The sequence below is a fragment of the Garra rufa genome, chromosome 24, assembly GCF_049309525.1.
Source record: "Garra rufa chromosome 24, GarRuf1.0, whole genome shotgun sequence".
Taxonomy (NCBI): domain Eukaryota; kingdom Metazoa; phylum Chordata; class Actinopteri; order Cypriniformes; family Cyprinidae; genus Garra; species Garra rufa.
This window is the reverse complement of record NC_133384.1, coordinates 32,528,807-32,549,650: the sequence shown is the minus strand read 5'-3', so window position 1 is coordinate 32,549,650 and position 20,844 is coordinate 32,528,807.

The following is a 20,844-nucleotide window of genomic DNA, read 5'->3' as shown; positions in this document are numbered from 1 at the left end:
TGGGCTCCTGTTGTAAATAACTTGTATAAATCTGTAGCGTTTGCCTTCAGGTAATTTCACGAAAGTGCCAGGAATTCGCAAGGAAGCACTTTAGTCGGAGAGATCAGATAAAAGCCGTACTCACGACAGCACACGTGGCTAATGATCGAATTATTAGTGTCTGCGAAGGAGAAAAACACGGCGGCTTACGTACCTCTGGCAGCCCGGGCAGGTCCGGCGGCAGCCATACAAAAGAGGCTTGAGGAATCTGAATGCGGGGAAGAGCTATGTAACTTGCTGACTAACTTTGTCCTCTGTTTTGATGGAGAACACAATGGAAAACGCTGTCTATTCAAATCAGCCAGGGGAACAGAGGGGGCCGTGTGCCTGACTACCATCAGTGCCCTGATAACTGGCACCGGGCGACACCACACCACTCACGCCCAACAGTACAACTTTTGTGCCGTTGTCATCCTCCAGAAGTTTGTCTTCTTCTGCAACTAGTTTTTTTTCCTCCTCGGCGGCTGCAAACTTGTACAGTTGAGCTTTTGATTCGGACAGCTGCCGTTCCTCGGCTTCTGCTTCCGCTCGGTTATAGCCGATATACAGGGCCTGTTGTCTCCTGAAAGAGTCAAGTTTAGTGGTTAAAATGTATTTTTAAACTCACATTGAAAATGTAACTCAATTCCAAGTCCATTTACCCAGCACTTGTTTGCACATTCGCATAAAGTTTCTTCATAATTTCCCATCAGCTTAGATGACGTTTTGGTTTGACATTTGCGTATTCATTTGCATAATTTCACACATTTTGTTCTATACATTGCACGGTCCATATAAACTGCTAAGGAAGGGAAAAAAACCTTGATTGACTTGACATTCAGTTTAGTCCTATTTATGCTAACAGAGCTGGGTAAATGTTACAGCATATCGAAGACTAGTATATTAGTCTATTATAAAAATACTAGTACTTTTGACCATTATATAAGTAAAAATAATTTCACTTGAAATCACAGTATTTATGGGTTCATGCAGGGGATCTTCAGCCTAAGCAACACCACTACATGCAGTACTATTCAAGTGTTTGATGTCAGAAAGATTTTTATAAAAAAGTAAATAAATCCTTTTATTGAGCAAAATGCATTAAAATGCCATGTGACATCAGTGGTTCAACTTTAATTTTATGAAGCTACAATAATACTTTTTGTGCTCATTATGTATGTAATAAATATTTTACTTGACATCACATTATTCATGGGTTCATGCATGATCATATGATCATGGGGTCATATGATCTTTTTATATTTGAGCATTTCAGTAACACCATTACTTATGCACTACCATTCAAATGGTTGGGGTCAGTAAGATTTTTTAAATAAATAATTCATTTTTATTGAGCAAAATGCATTCAATTGCATTAAAAATGCATTTAAAAAATAACAGTTTACAAAAAAATATTAAGCAGCACAACTTTTTTCATTCTAGTATTCTAGTAATGATAAGAAATGAAAATAAATCAGCATTTTACAATGATTTCTGAAGGATCATGTGACTCTGAAGACTGGAATAATGATACTAAAACTTCAGCTTTGCATCACAGGAATAAATAAAATTTCAAATGTGACCCTGGATAAAAAAAACTTAAGTAACACAGGTATATTTGTAGCAATAGGCAACAAAACATTGTATGAGTCAAAATTAGCGATTTTTCTTTTATGGCCAAAAATCATTAGGATATTAAGTACAGATCATGTTCCATGAAGATATTTTGTCAATTTTATACCCTAAATATATTTTGATTAGTAATATGCATTGCTAAGATCTTCGTTTGGACAACTTTAAAGGTGATTTTTTTTTCTGTATTTTGATTTTTTGCACCCTCAGATTCCAGATTTTCAGATCTTGGCCAAATATTGTCATATCCTAACAAAATGGAAAGCTTATTTATTCATCTTTTACATCAGAGATGATATAATTTTTTTTTTTAAATGACCTTCATGACTGGTTTTGTGGTCCAAAGACATATATATTCAAATATTTAGAAAACTGCAATTTTGAATTGTAATAAAATTTCACAGTATTGCTATTTTTACTGTATTTTTGGTCAAATAAATGCAGCCTTAGTGAGCATAAGACGCATCATTCCAAAACATAAAAAATACAACCCCCAAACTTTTGAATGGGGCCTCATATATTTGTCTCTTGTACTAATACTCGGTTCATACTAGTTGCTATTAGTTATTTCAAATCATAGTTTCTCATAAAAAGTCACAATATAGAATAAAAATAAACTGAATTCAGGTCATAACATGTAAATATATTTTCCCCCCAAGCTAAAATCCCAAAACATCCTCTATGCAAATGCATCATGACACACCACGGCGGAAAAGACAAAATAACACACGGGATAAAGTAATACTAATAAAAGAAGGGGGAGAGAGAAGACAGGAATACATTTGTTAATTTCTGCTGTTGTATAAATGTAAGAGATGAGAGCGCTGGTCTGGGCGCTGTGCATATGCATCGGGGGGCTAAATTGTGAAATGACAGATAGAGATTCTGGGTGCGATAGTGTGGAATGACTAACTAATAAGAAGGATGCGTCGGTCTGTTAGCGGAGAGAGGCATTAGCACTCTGGCTGTCAATCACATGGCGGGATGCGGGGGCTGGGTTAGGGTGGGCTGGTCTGGGGTGGGGGGGTGTCTAAACAATTATCATTTGCACAAAGACCAGAATTGTCAAGATCACACTCATTTTGGCATTCTCAAACAAGCTGGCTGATTAGAAAACGGTTATATTTTCTGAAAACATGAGTGCTGCTTAGTGCTTACCTTAAAAATTGATGCTAGGGTGGTTGTTAGATCATTGCTAGTCTGTTATATTCTGGACCCCATATGTGCTCAGGACCAAGTGTACACTCTTAAAAATAATGCTTCTCTATTGGTATGGACGGTTCTATGAGGCATCTTTAACATCCATGGAAGCTTTCCATTCTACAAAAGATTCTTTATAGTGGAAACAGATTCCTTAGATTTTTAAAATGCTTCTTACACTAAGAAAAAAGAACTGCCCACTTAAAGGTTCTTTAGGGAACCCAAAATGGTCCTTTTAGGAACTGATCACTAAAAGGTTCTTTGAGAAAACTTTTTCTATGGCATCACTGCGAAAAACTCCTATTGGAATCTTATTTTGGAACTTTTTCACAGTTTCATCGTCCGCCGTTCTTTGTTGGCATCGATGGTTCCAGGAAGAACCTTAAACATCCATGGAACCTTTCTAATGCAGAAAAGGTTTTTATAGTGTAAAAACTTTCAAAACGTTCTTCAAAATGGTTCTTTTTAAAAACTATTCACTGAAAGGTTCTTTTGGGAACCAAAAATGGTTCTTCTATGGCATCACTGCAGAAACACTCCTTTGGAGGCTTTATTTTTAAGAGTGTAGTTTGAACAACATTTTAATAACCTAAAGAACCTTTTTGCACTATAAAGAACCTTTTGTGGAATGGAAAGGTTTCAAGGTTCTTTATGGAACCATAGATGCCAATAAAGGACCTTTATTTTTAAGAGTGTACTATCATACTTAAGACATCTTAGATTTGGACAAACCCTACGTTTTAAACCTTGGTGCATAGCTTTGCGCTGTAGAAGTGAATAAAATAATGTGGCTTGTTGAGGAAAAGTGGATTATTACTTGTCAAAGCAGCCAAAATTATGATTTTTAAACATAAAACGGTGAAAAAGTTCCAAAATAAAGATTCCAAAAGGTGGTTGTCACAGTTATGCCATAGAAGAACCATTTTTGGGTTCCTAAAGAACCTTTTAGTGAGCAATACTTAAAAGAACAATTTTCTCTTTGTGTAATGAGCATTTAATAATTGAAATAATCTTTTTTCATTATAAAGAACCTTTTGTGCAATGGAAAGGTTCCATCCTCCAGATCTGTAGGCCTTTTTTAGTTGTCCCTCGTTCACATTTTTCAGTTGCTGTCCCCGTCCTAAGAATCAACTGCCACTGGACATCTGCCTTGCACCTTCTATTATAATTTTTAAAACAGTGTTTAAAACATAACTTCCCTCCCAGTCAGTCTAATTGATTTCTTTTATGTTTTATTGTTTTATGGTTTGTCTGGCTTGTTTTATCTTTTAACCCTGATTCTGTTCAGCATTTTGGCCAGCTTTGTTGAGATAAATGTGCTTTATAAACTATACTTACTTCCTTATTTAGGACAAAATGGTTTTATTTAAGAATGATCCACTGAAAGTTTCTTTTGGAAACCAAAATGTTTCTTCTATGGCATTGCTGCATAAAATACCTTTTGGAACTTTTATGTTGGAATCACCTGTTTAAAAACTTACTTTGGAAAGTAATAATCCATTTTTTCTCAACAAGCTACATTATTTGATTCACTTCCACAGCACAAAGCTATGCACCAAGCTTTAAAACTCTTTTACTCTTTAAAATAGAGGTTGTTTATTGGCATCTATGGTTCAATGAAGAACCTTGAAACCTGTGCATTCCACAAAAGGTTCTTTATAATGGAAGAAGGTTCTTTAGATGATTAAAATGTTCTTCACGCTACAACAAATTGGTTCTTTCAAGAACAGTTCACTGAAAGGTTCTTTGGGGAAACAAAAAATGTTTCTTCTATGGCATCACTGTGAAACCCCCCTTTTGGAATCTTTATTTTGGAACGTTTTCACTGTTTTATCTTTTGCCTTTTTTAAAATTGGAGTTTTGGTTGTTTTGAAAAATATCCACTGAAAAATCCACTATTTCACAACAAGCCACATTATGGGATTCACTTCCACAGCACAAGACTATGCACCAACGTTTAAAACTTAGGGTTTGTCCATATCTAGATTTGTAAGTATGACAGTACATTTTTTAAAATTAAGGTTCTTTATTGGCATCTGGTTCCATGAAGAACTCTGAAACCTTGGAACCTTTGCATTCCACAAAAGGTTCTTTATAATGAAAGGAGGTTCTTCACACTAAGACCAAATAGCTCTTTTAAGAACAATTCCCTGAAAGGTTATTTGGGAAACCAAAAATGGTTCTTCTGAGGCATCAAAGCAAAAACTTTTTCACCATTTTATCTTCCACCTGCCTAATAATCTGAATTTTGGTTGCTTTGAAAATGAATAATCCACTTTCCCTCAACAAGCTACATTATTGTATTTACTTTCACAGCACAAAGCTATGCACCAAGCTTAAAAACTCTTTTACTCTTTAAAATAAAGGTTGTTTATTGGCATCTATGGTTCAACAAAGAACCTTGAAACCTTTGCATTCCACAAAAGGTTCTTTAAATGATTAAAATGTTCTTCTCGCTAAGACAAAATGGTTATTTTAAGGACTGTTTACTGAAAGGGGGACCTAAAATGGTTCTTCTATGGCATCACTGATAAACCCCCTTTTGGAACCTTTATTCCTAAGACTGTAAGTCTTGGCAAAAAAACACTAACTAACCACAGACTTTCTATATTCATGGTGGGACTTCTTGTCCAGTATTGGGCATCCATTTTCCGAATATACAGGTTTAAAACAACATTTCAACAATTAACAAGACAATCTAGTTCCATAACAGCGTCTAATGTCAAAAGGATCGGCTGTTAATTCGTCTCGGCAGTGTAAGTTGAAATAATCCAATGCAAATCGTTTTTTGTACACAATCCCTTTGGCCTTAATTGTGGTGGCGGTTTGAACATGGTGTGTGACGAAAGTTGTCATCGCTTGCATCCGCGTCTCTCTGAGCAGAACAGAAACAGCAAGAAGTTCTAACAAGAAACAGTGTGCCAGGTGGCGAACTGGCTGTACCAACACAACGCACAATCTGTCCGCTTCTACATCCAAAGCACTAGCAGCTGCCATCAACAGCCCCACACTCACACTCTCTCTCGCACTCACACACACACACACACACACACACACACACCCCTAAAACATGTTTGCTTCCTCCACTGCTCTCATGTGACTGATAAAGCCACAGGTCGGCCTTCACCACTTTTTTAAGGGTTTGTCATAATCAAAAAACTACATTTAAATTATATTTTGTGTTTAGGCCTTACTTTAGTGAACAACAACATGCTTTCTCGCCGGAAAGATCTGCTAATCCAAAATTGAGTAGTTAGACATTTTTCTGGGTAAAAATTTAGTAAATTTAGAGATTATACCTAAAATCCAAAATTGCCCTTTTTACTTCCTTAATACATATTCGTGCTCTTATTGTGAATGATTTATATCTGTTTCACTTGAAAATATGCCATTTGGAGAAGTAATACATGTTGTGAGTTCTTTTTATGTGGACTTTAAACACTTTTTAGGTTACATTGTTTGAAAAATGTAATCCAAAATTGTGGTTATGACTTTGTGCTTGTGCATATTAAATCCACATGAGCACATTTTGTCCCTCAATTTACATTATTTACTATATTAACACATACTCTCAGTCTTATTGTGAACTATTCATTGGGGAAAAAATATTAAACCGTTCATCAAAATGTAACAACTTTTCAGATGATGCCATCAAGGCCTCTTATTTTTAACTCCTCCCACAACCACATTTTCACAATCCAATTCACTCCTAGTAGTTTAAATCAAGTCCTGCCCTACATTTTTTGTTCATAGGGGAAAAAAATATTAAACCGTTCATAACACACTTTCCTGGTCTTATTATGAACAATTCATTCTCATTAAAATGTAACAACTTGCTCCGCCTCCAAAACAACTTTCTTTTCAGATGATGTCACCAAGCCCTCTTAGTTTTAACTCCTCCCCCAACCACATTTTCAAGATCCACTTCATTCCAAGTAGATACAATCAAGTCCTGTCCTACATTTTTTAAATTGACATTTTCAGTTTTAATGTAAATGTGTGAAAACAACAGCGTTTGTGGGTGTCATTTCATGTTTTTTTTTTTTAATTGTGGTTAGGACTTTGTGCATATAAAATCCATTTTGTCGCCAAAATTACTTAATTACTAGTCCTGGTCTTATTGGAAACAATTTGTCAGAGAAAAATACAATTGTCCATCAAAATGTAACACCCTCAGAAACGACTTTCCATTTTGGATGATGTCACCAAGCCCTCATTTTAAACTCCACCCCCAACTACATGTTCATGATCCAATCCATTTTAAATGGCTAAAATCCACTCTTGTCCTACATACATGCTGCGTCCCAATTCGCCTACTTATACTATGCACTAAAAGTATGTACTCTTTTTGTGAAGAAAAAGTACACACTTTTGAGTATGTAGCAGAATAGTAGGCAAGCTTTGGGACATACTACTTCGTCATAACTGCTTCTTTAAGGGATGCTCTGTTGCTTAGTTACCTGAATCCTGTCACTGTTTAAACTGCCCTGTCAATCATCACAGTTAATATTTATATACATTTTGTTTAATTTAATTTCCTACCGTATTAGAGAGAAATGAAGAGGCACTTTCTTTCATGAGTTTTTCATGCCGAGAACTCTGCTCTTGTGTTTGCATACTTATGCATTTAAACGTTAATGACCAAACCTATCATTATAAAAGTTCATAATGTTGCTGCACATGAAATATAACACGAATAACATTAAAAAATATATTTTTTATCAGGTTACACATTGATTCTTTATCACTCAAACCCCTTTCTCTACCTGTCCGTTGGTCGCGCATATCCGCCATATTTGTAGTTTTTTAACACTTTTTATGCGTGTTTGTAGTTTTAATCGAATCCTCGTTCACCGCGCAATGTGTTGTGGGCAATATTAGCCGTTAGAGTGTGCATTGATCCGCACTTCGAATTCTGAAGTTAAGTAGTAGACCATCCGGGAATCTTTGGAATACTTTTTTAAACATACTACGATTTGGGACATATTAATTCTATTTTCGAATACTATTTAGGAGGGATAGTATGCGAAATGGGACGCAGCAACAGATTTCTAGTTTCACTTTAAATGTGTCACTGTCACATTACAAAATAAAACTGGTTGTGGGTGCAGATTCGTGTTTTTTAGGATACACAATGTAATTCAAAATTACACCTAAAATCCAAAATAGGTCTTTTTATACATATTCGTGCTGTTATTGAGAGTGATTCATATTTGTTTTACTTGAAAATATGCAATTTAGATAGTTGAGAAGTAATATGTGTTGTGAATTCTTTTTATGTAGACTCCGCCTCAGAAACAACTTTCTTTTCGGTTGATGTCCTCCCCAACCACATTTTCAAGATCCAATTCACTCCAAATAAATACAGCCAAATCCTGTCCTACATTTTTTTCATTGACATTTTCAGTTTTAATGTAAACGTGTCACATTAGAAAGAAAAAAAAAATGCTTGAGGGTGTCATTTCATGCTTTTTGAGTTTAGTTGTAGGACTTCAACTTTAAAATTTTGTCTCCAAAATTCCTTTAATTACTAGTCCTGGTCTTATTGGGATAAATTTAAATCAAAATGCAACACCATCAGAAACGATTTACCATTTTAGATGATGTCACCAAGCCCTCTTGTTTTAAACTCCGCCCCCCAACTACATGTTCATGATCAAATCCATTCCAAATGGCTAAAATCCAGTCTTGTCATACATACAAATCTTTTGTTTTACTTTAAATATCACATTGCAAAATTAAACTGGTGTAGGCCTGTTCCATGCTTTGGGGTGCTTTTTTATAAAAACGTAATCCAAAATAGTGGCAACTTTGTGCACTTAAAATCCTCATGAGCACATTTTATCCAAGACTACTGGATTCTGTTAAAAATATGCCATTTTAGGGAAGTAATATGTGTTGCGAATTCTTTTTATGTAGACTTCAATCACTTTTTTGGGTTACATTGTTTAAAATGTAATCCAAACGTGTGGTTGTTTCTTTGTTCTTGTGCATATATAAATTCCACATGAGCACGTTTTTTTTCCAAGTCCCACAATTTAACTTATTTTCTTATTATGAACAATTAATTGTGCAAAAATAAATAAATAAACAAATTCCTCATTAAACTTGCTCCACCTCCAAAATAACTTTCTTTTTGGATGATGTCCACTTCATTCCATGTAGATACAATCAAATCCTGTCCAACATTTTTCCATTGACATTTTCCTTTTTAATGTAAACATGTCACATTAGAAAAACAAAATCACTTGTGGGTGTCATTTCATAGGTTTTGAGTTTTGTTGAGAAAAAAAACAATTGTTCGTCAAAATGACTTTACGTTTTGGGTGATGTCACCAAACCTTCATTTTAAACCCCTCCCCCAACCACATGTTCACCATTCAATTCGTTCCAAATGGCTAAAATCCAGTCTTGTCCTACATACAAATTTCTAGTTTCACTTAAAATGTGTCACATTACAAAATGTGGCTGGTAGGCCTGTTCCACGCTTTTGGGGTGCTTTTTTATAAAAACGTTATCCAAAATAGTGGCATGAGTGCATTTAATCCACGACTACAGGATTCTGTTGAAAATATGCAATTTTAGAGAAGTAATATGTGTTGCGAATTCTTTATATGTAGACTTCAAACACTTTTTTGGGTTACATTGTTTAAAAAAAATGTATCCAAAGTTGCGGTTGTTTCTTTGCTCCCACAATTTAACTTATTTTCTTATTATAAACAATGGTGCACAAAAAAACGAATTCCTCCTAAAAATGTAACAACTTGCTCCGCCTCCAAAACAACTTTCTTTTCGGATGATGTCACCAAGCCCTCTTATTTTTAACTCCTCCCCCAACCACATTTTCAAGATCCACTTCATTCCAAGTAGATAGAATCAAATCCTGTCCTACATTTTTCATTTTTAATGTAAACATGTCACATTAGAAAAACAAAATCACTTGTGGGTGTCATTTCATGCTTTTCGGGTTTTGTTGTTAGGACTTTGTGCAAATAAAATCAATTTTGTCCCTAAAATTACTTTAATTACTAGATCTGTTCTGAATGGAAACAATTTATCAGAGAAAAAAAAATGACTTTATGTTTTGGATGATGTCACAAAGCCCTCATTTTAAACCCCTCCCCCAACCACATGTTCACCATTCAATTAATTCCAAATGGCTAAAATCCAGTCTTGTCCTACATACAAATTTCTAGTTTCACTTTAAATGTGTCACATTACAAAATGTGGCTTGTAGGCCTGTTCCACGCTTTTGGGGTGCTTTTTTATAAAAACGTAATCCAAAATAGTGGCAACTTTGTGCACTTGAAATCCTCGTGAGCGCATTTCATCCACGACTACTGGATTCCGTTTCCTGCCAAGGGTGATACACCGCATGTTACCGAGGACAAAACATGTCACGTAGGACTGTGCTTTGAAATCATCCCGGCCTCGGCAATTTTTATTAAAACACAACCGAGAACAACGATTGCTAGTGTGCGTTTTAATCACATTTGCAATTTTTCCACGTTTTCAATTAGAAAACTGAAAAGCCTGAAAATCTGTCGACATGTACAGATTAAACGACCGTAAAACGAGGGCGACTGGAGGTACGCATCCACCTCAGCGCTCGTAAGCTTTCCGCTGCAACCCGCCGGCTAAAAATAAAAACTTGGCAAAGTTGTGCACATCTCTTATTGGTCCTATAGTTTGATTTCACATTTAGCATGTGCGGCCCCCCCTCGCGTAAACACGGCATTCTTCTCTTCCCGCCATACAATGAGACTTGAGTGACTCTGGCAGCGAGCTCTGGATCGCTGCTCCTCAATCCACCAGTGTATGTTATCAGCAGGTAAACAAGCTTTCCAACAAAGCCATAATGGAACTGCAAGCGGCATAAAGAGGCTCATCTCAAAAAAGCTATACAGTCCATCAAAGCCGGTGTCATTCCTTCCGGCTGCAAAAACGCGGGAAGCTAGCGTCCATTTTCCTTCGCCAGATATCACCAGATATCTGCAACTTGTCAAAGAGCAAGAGCGATTACGACAGATGAAACATGAGATCTTTTTGCCAAGTTCACTCTATAATCGTTTTTTCCTCGGTAGTTTGAAAATATTTATTTGCTTCATGGCTAAAAACATCTGCAATTCGCCTATTTAACTTTGCACATTACATTCTTGGCCATAACATGCATATACAGAACCATGTACAGAATGTACTAAAATGAAACTCTCTTTGGCTGCCAATCAAAACGACGAGCTTTTTTCCAGAGTTTGATCAACTGAATCATCTGGTGTGGTGTGAATACATATTCTATTCTCTTCCATGGCACCAAATATCACGCTATATCCTACGGTCTGTCAATCTGGCTGACACACACACACACAAACACGCACGATGATCTTTGTCTGCGACACGAAAAGTATCTTAATATAAACTCTACAAATGCCGCATTTGAAACGGAACGTTTAACTTGCAAATGTATAAATATTTGCGGCACATATTGCAGTGCTTGATGAGCACGCTGTAATGATATATTATTACAAGCTGAGGCATTACACCTTCTGTCATCATGTGGACACAAGCCACGTTCACACAAGACGCAAAAGGTGAGAATCATGTGGCGTTTCTGTGACCAGCAGCGGTTCATCCTGTTGCGGTGAGCATATAACGACGCACTCGATGATTTATAACTAATTAGACTTTAGATTATATAGACACTAATCTGCTAAATAAACCACAACAAGATGATAAACATTCAGAAGCTATGCGAATTTGTCTTGTAACATTCTGAAGGAGTTTAATAATTTGAGTTCATCATTTTATAATCTTACCTTATGTTCAAGCTTCCACTGAGAAGCAAAATAGTCAGTTACAGTGTATTATTACTGGCATTAATACTTCCTCTGAGGCAATTTTTTACTACAATCCATGAGTGAAACGCGATATTGACGGTTCGGCAAAATGTAAGGAAAATGAAAGTGGCGCCAATTTCGTTACCCGGATGAGCTCGAAATGTCGCGGTATAGTGTCACAATTAATTTTGTTGAATTATTCTTGATTTATTATCAAATATACGAGTAGCATTTTCCATGATCAGTCGTGTTTATCTATTTTATGTACTGAAATAAAAGGGTTTTCCATGTTAGAATACTTTATTTTATCCCAGGTTAACATACAAAAAACAACTAGGCCTATATATCTTAGTCAGGTTAGGCGGCATTTTTATTTTAGCACGGACGAAATCGAGGCTGTGACGATTGAGGATAGCCAAGCACTGTATAAAGGTCCTAGATAGCATAATTTTTGCAACTCGCAACTTTCGGAAGTCTTTTATGGAGATTCTGTTCACCTTATGAAAATTAACCATGGTTTTGTAGTGAAAGTGTAGTAACCATGTTTTTTTTTTTTTTTGACATATCGATTACCATTTGTATAACCTGCAGTTTGTCTTGTAAACCCATGAAAGAGTATTAATTTAAGTTCATGTCTCATTTTATAATCTTACCTTGAATATGTTCAAGCTTCCACTGAGAGGAAAATATAGTCTGTTACAGTGTATTATTACAGGCATTAATACTTAAGTCCTCTGAGGTAATTTTTTACTACAATCCATAATTGAAACGCGATATTGACGGTTGCGCAAAATATGAGGAAAATGAAAGTGGCGCCAATTTCGTTACCCTGATGAGCTTGTTTTGAGGGAAATCGCAGATCACGAAATGTCGCGGTATAGTGTCAAAATTAATTTTGTTGAATTATTCTTGATTTATTATCAAATATATGAGTAGCATTTCCATGATCAGTCGTGTTTATCTATTTTATGTAATGAAATAAAAGGGTTTTCCATGTTAGAATACTTTATTTTATCCCAGGTTAACATACAAAAAACAACTATATATCGTAGTCAGGTTAGGCGGCATTTTTAATTTAGCACGGATGAAATCGAGGCTGAGGAAAGACATTCTTTACAATGCCAAGCATTGTATAAAGGTCCTAGATAGCATAATTTTTGCAACTCGCAACTTTCGGAAGTCTTTTATGGAGATTCTGTTCACCCCTTATGAAAATTAACCATGGTTTTTTTTTTTTTTTTTACATATCGATTACCATTTGTATAACCTGCAGTTTGTCTTGTAAACCCATGAAAGAGTATATTAATTTAAGTTCATGTCTCATTTTATAATCTTACCTGGAATATGTTCAAGCTTCCGCTGAGAGGAAAATATAGTCTGTTACAGTGTATTATTACAGGCATTAATACTTAAGTCCTCTGAGGTAATTTTTTACTAAAATCCATAATTGAAACGCGATATCGACGGTTGCGCAAAATATGAGGAAAATGAAAGTGGCGCCAATTTCGTTACCCTGATGAGCTTGTTTTGAGGGAAATCGCAGATCACGAAATGTCGCGGTATAGACCTTTTTCCTGAGTAAACGATGAGCGCCGCCATTACGAATTCTAACGTCAGATTGAATGCTTTTCTGTTCCGGTTTCCATAGGAACCCATTCAAATAGGGTCCATCTGTTTTTAATGTAGCTAACGTCCGCTGCTTCGTGTCATCTACACACTCATTAAAGTGAGGCACTGACAAATCATTGCGACATTGCCAAGTGATGGCGCTATGGAGCCATGTGCTTTTTAAAAACATTTTAATAGGTTTAACATTAGTTTATTAGCTCGGAATATACCCTAATTTGACTAGAAACAATGCAGACCGGAAATGCAAAGCATTCTTTCAGTTAAGAGTTGGACTTACTTCCGTGTTCAGGAAAAACGTCTATAGTGTCAAAATTTATTTTGTTGAATTATTCCTGATTTATTATCAAATGGACGAGTAGCATTTCCATGATCAGTCCTGCTTATCTATTTTATGTACTGAAATAAAAGTTTTTTTCCATGTTAGAATAATTTATTTTATCTAAGGTTAACATACAAAAAACCAGCTATATCAGGTTAGGCGGCATTTTTATTTTAGCACGGACGAAATCGAGGCTGTGAGGATTGAGGATAGCCAAGCACTGTATAAAGGTCCTAGATAGCATAATTTTTGCAACTCGCAACTTTCAGAAGTGTTTTATAGAGTTTCTGTCTACCCCTTATGAAAATTAACCATGGTTTTATTGCAGTAAGAGTGTAAACGTGTTTTTTTTTTTTTTTTTTTTTTTTTTTTTTACATATTGATTACCATTTGTATAACCTGCAGTTTGTCTTGTAAACCCATGAAGGAGTTTGAGTTCATGTCTTATTTTATAATCTTACCTTGAATATGTTCAAGCTTCCACTGAGAGGAAAATATAGTCCGTTACAGTGTATACTGGCATTAATACTTAAGTCCTCTGAGGCAATTTTTACTAAAATCCATAAGTCAAACGCGATATTGACGGTTGAGCAAAATATGAGGAAAATGAAAGTGAGCTTGTTTTGAGGGAAATGGCAGATCGCGAAATGTCCCGGTATAGTGTCAAAATTAATTTTGTTGAATTATTCTTGATTCATTATCAAATAGAGGAGTAGCATGTCCATGATCAGTCGTGATTATTTATTTTATGTACGGAAATAAAAAAAAATCCATGTTAGAATACTTTAGTTTATCCCACAAAAAAACAACTATATATCTTAGTCAGGTTAGGCTGCATTTTTAATTTAGCACTGATGAAATCGAGGCTATGAAGATAGACAGTGTTTACAATGCCAAGCACTGTATAAAGGTCCCGGATAGCATAATTTTTGCAACTCGCAACTTTCAGAAGTGTTTTATGGAGATTCTGTCTACCCCTTATGAAAATGAACCATGGTTTTATTGTAGTGAAAGTGTAGTAAACATGTTTTCTTGACAGATTGATTACCTGCAGTTTTCCTACAAGAAATACCATGGTTAAACTATAGTTAGTATAGCAAAACCATGTTTTTATTTAAATTTGTTTTATTTGTGGTAAAACCATAGTTAATTTTTTTCGTAAGAGACCCAGAAAATAAAACAACAGCATCCATTGAACGTACTGTTTTTTTTTTTTTTCTTTAAATATTGCTGTCAACATATAACGGTGACTATAAGATCTATAAGCATTTGTATTAGTTGACTATTTGGTCCAGCTAGCGCTAGATAACTGTATCAACCAAAGACGGGAGTCTGGAGGTGGGGCTAACTGTAGACTGACCAATGGCAAACATTAAGAATGTTCAGGAAACTTGTTTGATAACAGTTCCATGATTTATTTGAGCAATACAAAGCTAGTAATACAGAAATCACACACATCATTTTGTGTGAGATTTATTGTAATAAACATCTAAGGGGATTAGGTCCAAGTTTATTTAGATCTGAATTCCTGAATTGCTTGGATTAATCGCAGATTCCTGCGTGGCACTAAAAGTCTAAAACATAATTTAAAGATGAAAAAAGGTGTTTGTATGGCTCTGATAGACAATTTAAGAGAACTGAATATCACATAGGCCTACTGCTTCTTTTCTCAATAACACATGACACTTGCTCTTTAACGTTTATCTCTTACCAGGGAACGTACAATCCTCCATCTTGAGTAGAGGCACTCGAGGCGAATGAAACATGTCTGTTTAATGATCGTTTTGAATGTGAGCGGCAATAAAAGAATCTTTTGAGGGGCTGTATATTACAGAGGCAAAATCTGTTGCTCAATTTCCACACACAAAGAAGGAAATTTGATGGAATTATAGCTATTTCCAGGTCTCATCTCTTATGTAAAGAATAAAATGTTGTTTAATTTCTTCATTCTGATGTGTTGACACACTGAGCGCAGATCATTTTCCACTCAAAACCTCTAAAAGCTCCATCTCCATTATCGACTAGCAATGGCAGGATATTAGTTGACAGCTGTTTTATGTAGTTTTGTAATAGGCGTTATTATAGGCCTTAAACAGGGCAAGATTGCAGTCAAAATGTCTCAAATCTACTCTGACAGCAGCTGACGTTAATAAATGATCATATTTTTATACTTAGTTCATTACTAAGATAGCCACACATATCAAATATAACCTAATCAGCTTAAGAGTCAATCAAAATGGACCCTATTTACACACATTACTGGTATTGAAAAATAAAGAAAGCTAAAAACAACTTGTTTTATGGACTTTTCACCATTGAATCATTTCTACAAAGATGTATCAATTACAATTCATGCTGCAAAAAGTACCAGAAATGACAGTGCCAAGCAATTTCAAAACAGAGCAAATACAGATTTAGTCAAAAAATTAAATTATGACTAAATTTATGTCTCATAGACTATGATCTGTTCTGTGTTTGACTCAACTATGCTCAGATTTAGAGAAAACAGTGTGATACTGATATCAAATCAATCATGATGTAGTTACTGCGTTATTTTAGATGATAACTGCATGGCGCATCATATTGTGTCTACATAAATCATAGAAGTCATTGCATAAATGCAACAATGTACTTGCCTTGGTTTAGAGAGAGTTCTTCTCATCTGATGTCCTGTTTCTGGATCTTTCCTAATAAGCAGAACATTTTCATTTCCTCATCATACATCTTATATATACAGTACATACTTGATGAAAAATTAAACCCACAATAGTAATTGATGGAAATCACAGTTACTGCTATTATTACAGTAAAGTAAGCATAAGAGGTTACCTTTTGTTTTGATGGCACCTTGTAATTTTTCCCTCAGATGCTATATTTCTAACATGAAAAACTGGCAATTTATTATGAAAGATTTGATGTTTTTGTGTTTTTTTTTAAATGTATCACTTTAAAAAAAACATTTGTGATCCTGTACCACAAAACCAGTAAAAAGGGTAATTAACCCCTTCAGACCTGAATTTTGTTCACTGAACCAAAAAGTTTTTACCCACTTGATATTTGCTCTTCTCCAACGTATAAATGAGTCTAAAAAACTCATTTTTTATTAGATTTTTCTCATGTCCACTACAATGGATGCCGGGTCTGAAGAAAAAAAAAAAATCCTCATTTTTTAACCATACATAGAGTTTGTGCACTATAGTTGAACTAGTGTTTAAGATTTTGAAAAGAACACATACTGTACGAATAAACAATGCAGTAAAAATGTGGAAAAAGATGATATGAAATCTAAAAAATGTTGTTTGATCCCTTTTTTTGGTCGAAGTGTGTGAATTGGAGTACATGTATAAATGTCTTTGTGTGTGTGTGTGTATGCGTTTATGTGTACTTGCTGATTGTTTTGATGAATATATGATTGTGTGCATTATAGCATCAAGGCATTAGTGTACATGGAGGGAGTGTGAATGTGTGTATTGCATTGTATTCACTGATCAAACATCCACTATAGCTGTTCCTCATTAAAATCAATGAAATATTGATTTACAGGCTATAGTCAATTTGAAGACGTAAATGAAATCATAATAATATTAATTTCATTAATTTACATCAACATTCATAAAACATTAACATTAGAATTTGTAGCTCTGTATTTAGCTTTGAAATGCTTCAACAAATTTCTCTACCTGTTTTACAATTAATTCATGAGGTTCCTGCTGATATCTCTTAAGACCTGATGTCCATTGTGATGGACATTGCATTTGAAAAAAATCCTGTGTTCTGCAAATCTGAAAGATCTTCAAAATAACTTTGAATATTATCCTTTGATAGACTTAATTGTACAATAGATGCAAGTTGATGAGGCTACCATTAACATAACTCTGCATATAAAAGGTCAAATGTGGGCTTCCTCCTCTTCCTGTCTAGTTGGTTATCATGTCTCTCTTTTGTGATGCCTGTAGCTCTATCAGATTAAGTTAGGAGTCATATCTTTGTTGTGATTGGTTGATCAGGGACCAATCAGTGACTAGGCATTGCTCATATTATAAAAACATAAAATTGTATTGGTTTAAACAAAAAATCATGTGATGTCCATTCCAATGGACGCAGGGTCTGAAGGGGTTAAAAAATTTTTTTTTATACATATTCTGAAAGCTTTCCATTGATGTATTGTTTGTTAGGATATGACAATATCTGTCTGAGATACAACTAAACTTAAAAATAAAGATGCTTTACGATGCCATAGAAGAAACTTTTTGTCTAAATGGTTCCATAAAGAACCTTTAACATCTGAAGAACCTTTTCAAAAAAGGTTCTTTAGATTATAAAAAGTAAGAAAGAGATGGTTTTTTAAAAAACTTTTGACTAAATGGTTGAAAATCTGCAATTAGAGTGTGCAAAAAAAAATATATATATATATACACAGAGAGAGAGAGAAATCACCTTTAAAGTTATCCAAATGAATGTTACTAATTAAAAAATTTGAAAACAAAATATCGTCATATAATTTACTTAATCTGCTAATGATGTTTGGCAAAAAAAGAAAAATTGATCATTTTGACCAATATATACCAATGCTACTTATGACTAGTTTTGTGGTCAAGGGTCACATTTTTTAAATACTGATTTACTTAATAATAAATGCATAATAAATTTGCCATGTGGCCTAGATATCACTTTCCATCCTGTTTGTCTTTTATAAAATCCCTTACCTTACAAAAGTCAGTCATTATGCAACAGGAAGTGACATTATTTTGGAGGGAAAATAACACTGGATAAACTGTTTTGTAATACTATCAGCTTGTCAAAACGTGGCTTGAAAATATTAAAATTATATTTTAGTCTTAATGTAAACTAACATAGAAACTTTTTTACCATTTTGTGTAAAAAAAAAACATTTTTAATAATATATTTACATTTATTATAAATCGTCCCTAAATTACAATACAAGTCTATTAATTTATTAAATACATTTTTTGTATTATTATTTTTTATAAAGAATAATGGTTCTATAATGGGATTTTATTGCAGCGATGCCATAAAATAACCATTTTTGAACAGTCCTTAAAATACCAATTTCTTCTAAGTGTGAAAAACATTTTAATAACCCCTAAAGAAACATTTCTGGAATGGAAAGATTCCATGAATGTTAAAGGTGCTTCATAAAACCATTAATTAAAAAAACAACAACAACTTTATTTTAAAGAGTGCTGTTTAAAAACTACCTCTGCACAAATAAAAGTGAATAACACTGGATAAACTGTTTTTGTAAAACTAGTTACAAAACAAAGCTCACTTTGAAAGATTGCCTACTGTTTAATAAAATGCAAAAAATAATCATACTTTACAATATCAGCTTGTCAAACGTGGCTTGAAAATATTAAAATTATATTTTTAGTCTTAATGTAAGCTAAAAGAGAAATTACTAACTTCAGCTCTTTATTTCCATTCTGTGTAAAAAAAAAAACAAAAAAAACATTTAATCTAATAGAAATACTTTTTAAAATTACAATAGAGGTCTATTAATTTTTTAAGTAAAGCTCACTTTGAGAGATTGACTGTTTGATAAAATGTTAAAAATAATCACATTTCACAATATCAGCTTGTCAAAACATGGCTTGAAAATATTAAAATGCTATTTTTAGTCTTAATGTAAACTAAAAGAAAAATGACTTCTACTTCTTCAGTTCTTTATTTCCAATCTGTGTAAAAAAAAAAAAAAAAATATATATATATATATATATATATATATATATATATATATATATAATTTATTAGAAATCTTCCTTAAATTATAATACAAGTCTATTAATGTTTTTAATTATTTTTTTGTATTTTTTACTAAAAAATAATGGTTCTATAATGGGATTTTATTGCAGCGGTGCCATAAAAGAATCATTTTTGAACAGTCCTTAAAATACCCAATATTTTCTAAGTGTGAAAAACATTTTAATATTCTTTAAAGAACCTTTTGTGGAATGGAAAGATTCCATGAATGTTAAAGGTGCTTCATAAAACCATTAATTACAAAAAAGAATCTTTATTTTAAAGAGTGCTGTTTAAAAACTACCTACAAATAAATAAAACTACAAATAAAAGTGAATTTAGGACATTGGATAAAACTGTTTTTGTAATACTAGTTACAAAACAAAGCCCACTTTGAAAGATTGTCTACTGTTTGATAAAATGTAAAAAAAAATAATCACATTTTACAATATCAGCTTGTCAAAACATGGCTTGAAAATATTAAAATATTAAGGTAAACTAAAAGAGAAATTACTTCTACTACTTACTTCGCTCTTTATTTTGATTCTGTGTAAAAAAAAAAAAAAAAAAACATTTAATTTATTAGAAATCTTCCTTAAATTGATTTTTTTACTTAATGTTTTGTCTATTGATTTTTTTACTAAAATTATTTTTTATGGGTTTTTGGTTCCCATTTTTGTTCCTCAAAGAACCTCATTGAACAGTCCTTAAAATATCCATTTTTTTCTAAGTGTGAAAAACATTTTAATAACCTTTAAAGATTGCCTACTGTTTGATAAAATGTAAAATTTTACAATATCAGCTTGTCAAAACATGGCTTGAAAATAATAAAATTAGATTTTTAGTCTTAATGTAAACTAAAAGAGAAACTACTAACTTCAGCTCGTTATTTCCATTCTGTGTAAAAAATAAAAATAATATAATTTAATTTAATAGAAATCTTCCTTAAATTACAAGTCTATTGATTAAAAAAAAAAATTTAATTATTATTTTTTACTAAAAATATTGATTCTATAATGGGTTTTTATTGCAGCGATGCCACAAAAGCACCATTTTTCGTTCCCCAAAGAACCTTTCAGTGAGCAGTCCTTAAAATACAATTTTTTTCTAAGTGTGAAAAACATTAATAACCTTTAAAGAACCTTCAAAAGCTGCTTCATGAAACTATTCATTCCAAAAAAGAACCTGTATTTTAAAGACTGCAGTTTAAAAATGACTACCTCTGCTGACTATCTGCTCAAATAAAAGCTCCACAATAAAATCTTACAAGCCACGTGCATTGTCATCCGACTGTTAATTGAGTATATTATCAGCTTTTTGGTGAAGCAAACACCGTTTGGAACGATGTCACACCAGCGCCGAGCTCCGTGGTGTCTAGCACGGGTAAGTCCCGGCTCCACAGTAGGGGGCTGTAAACATTTACACTGAGAGGCTGTCCATTCCACATGGTTC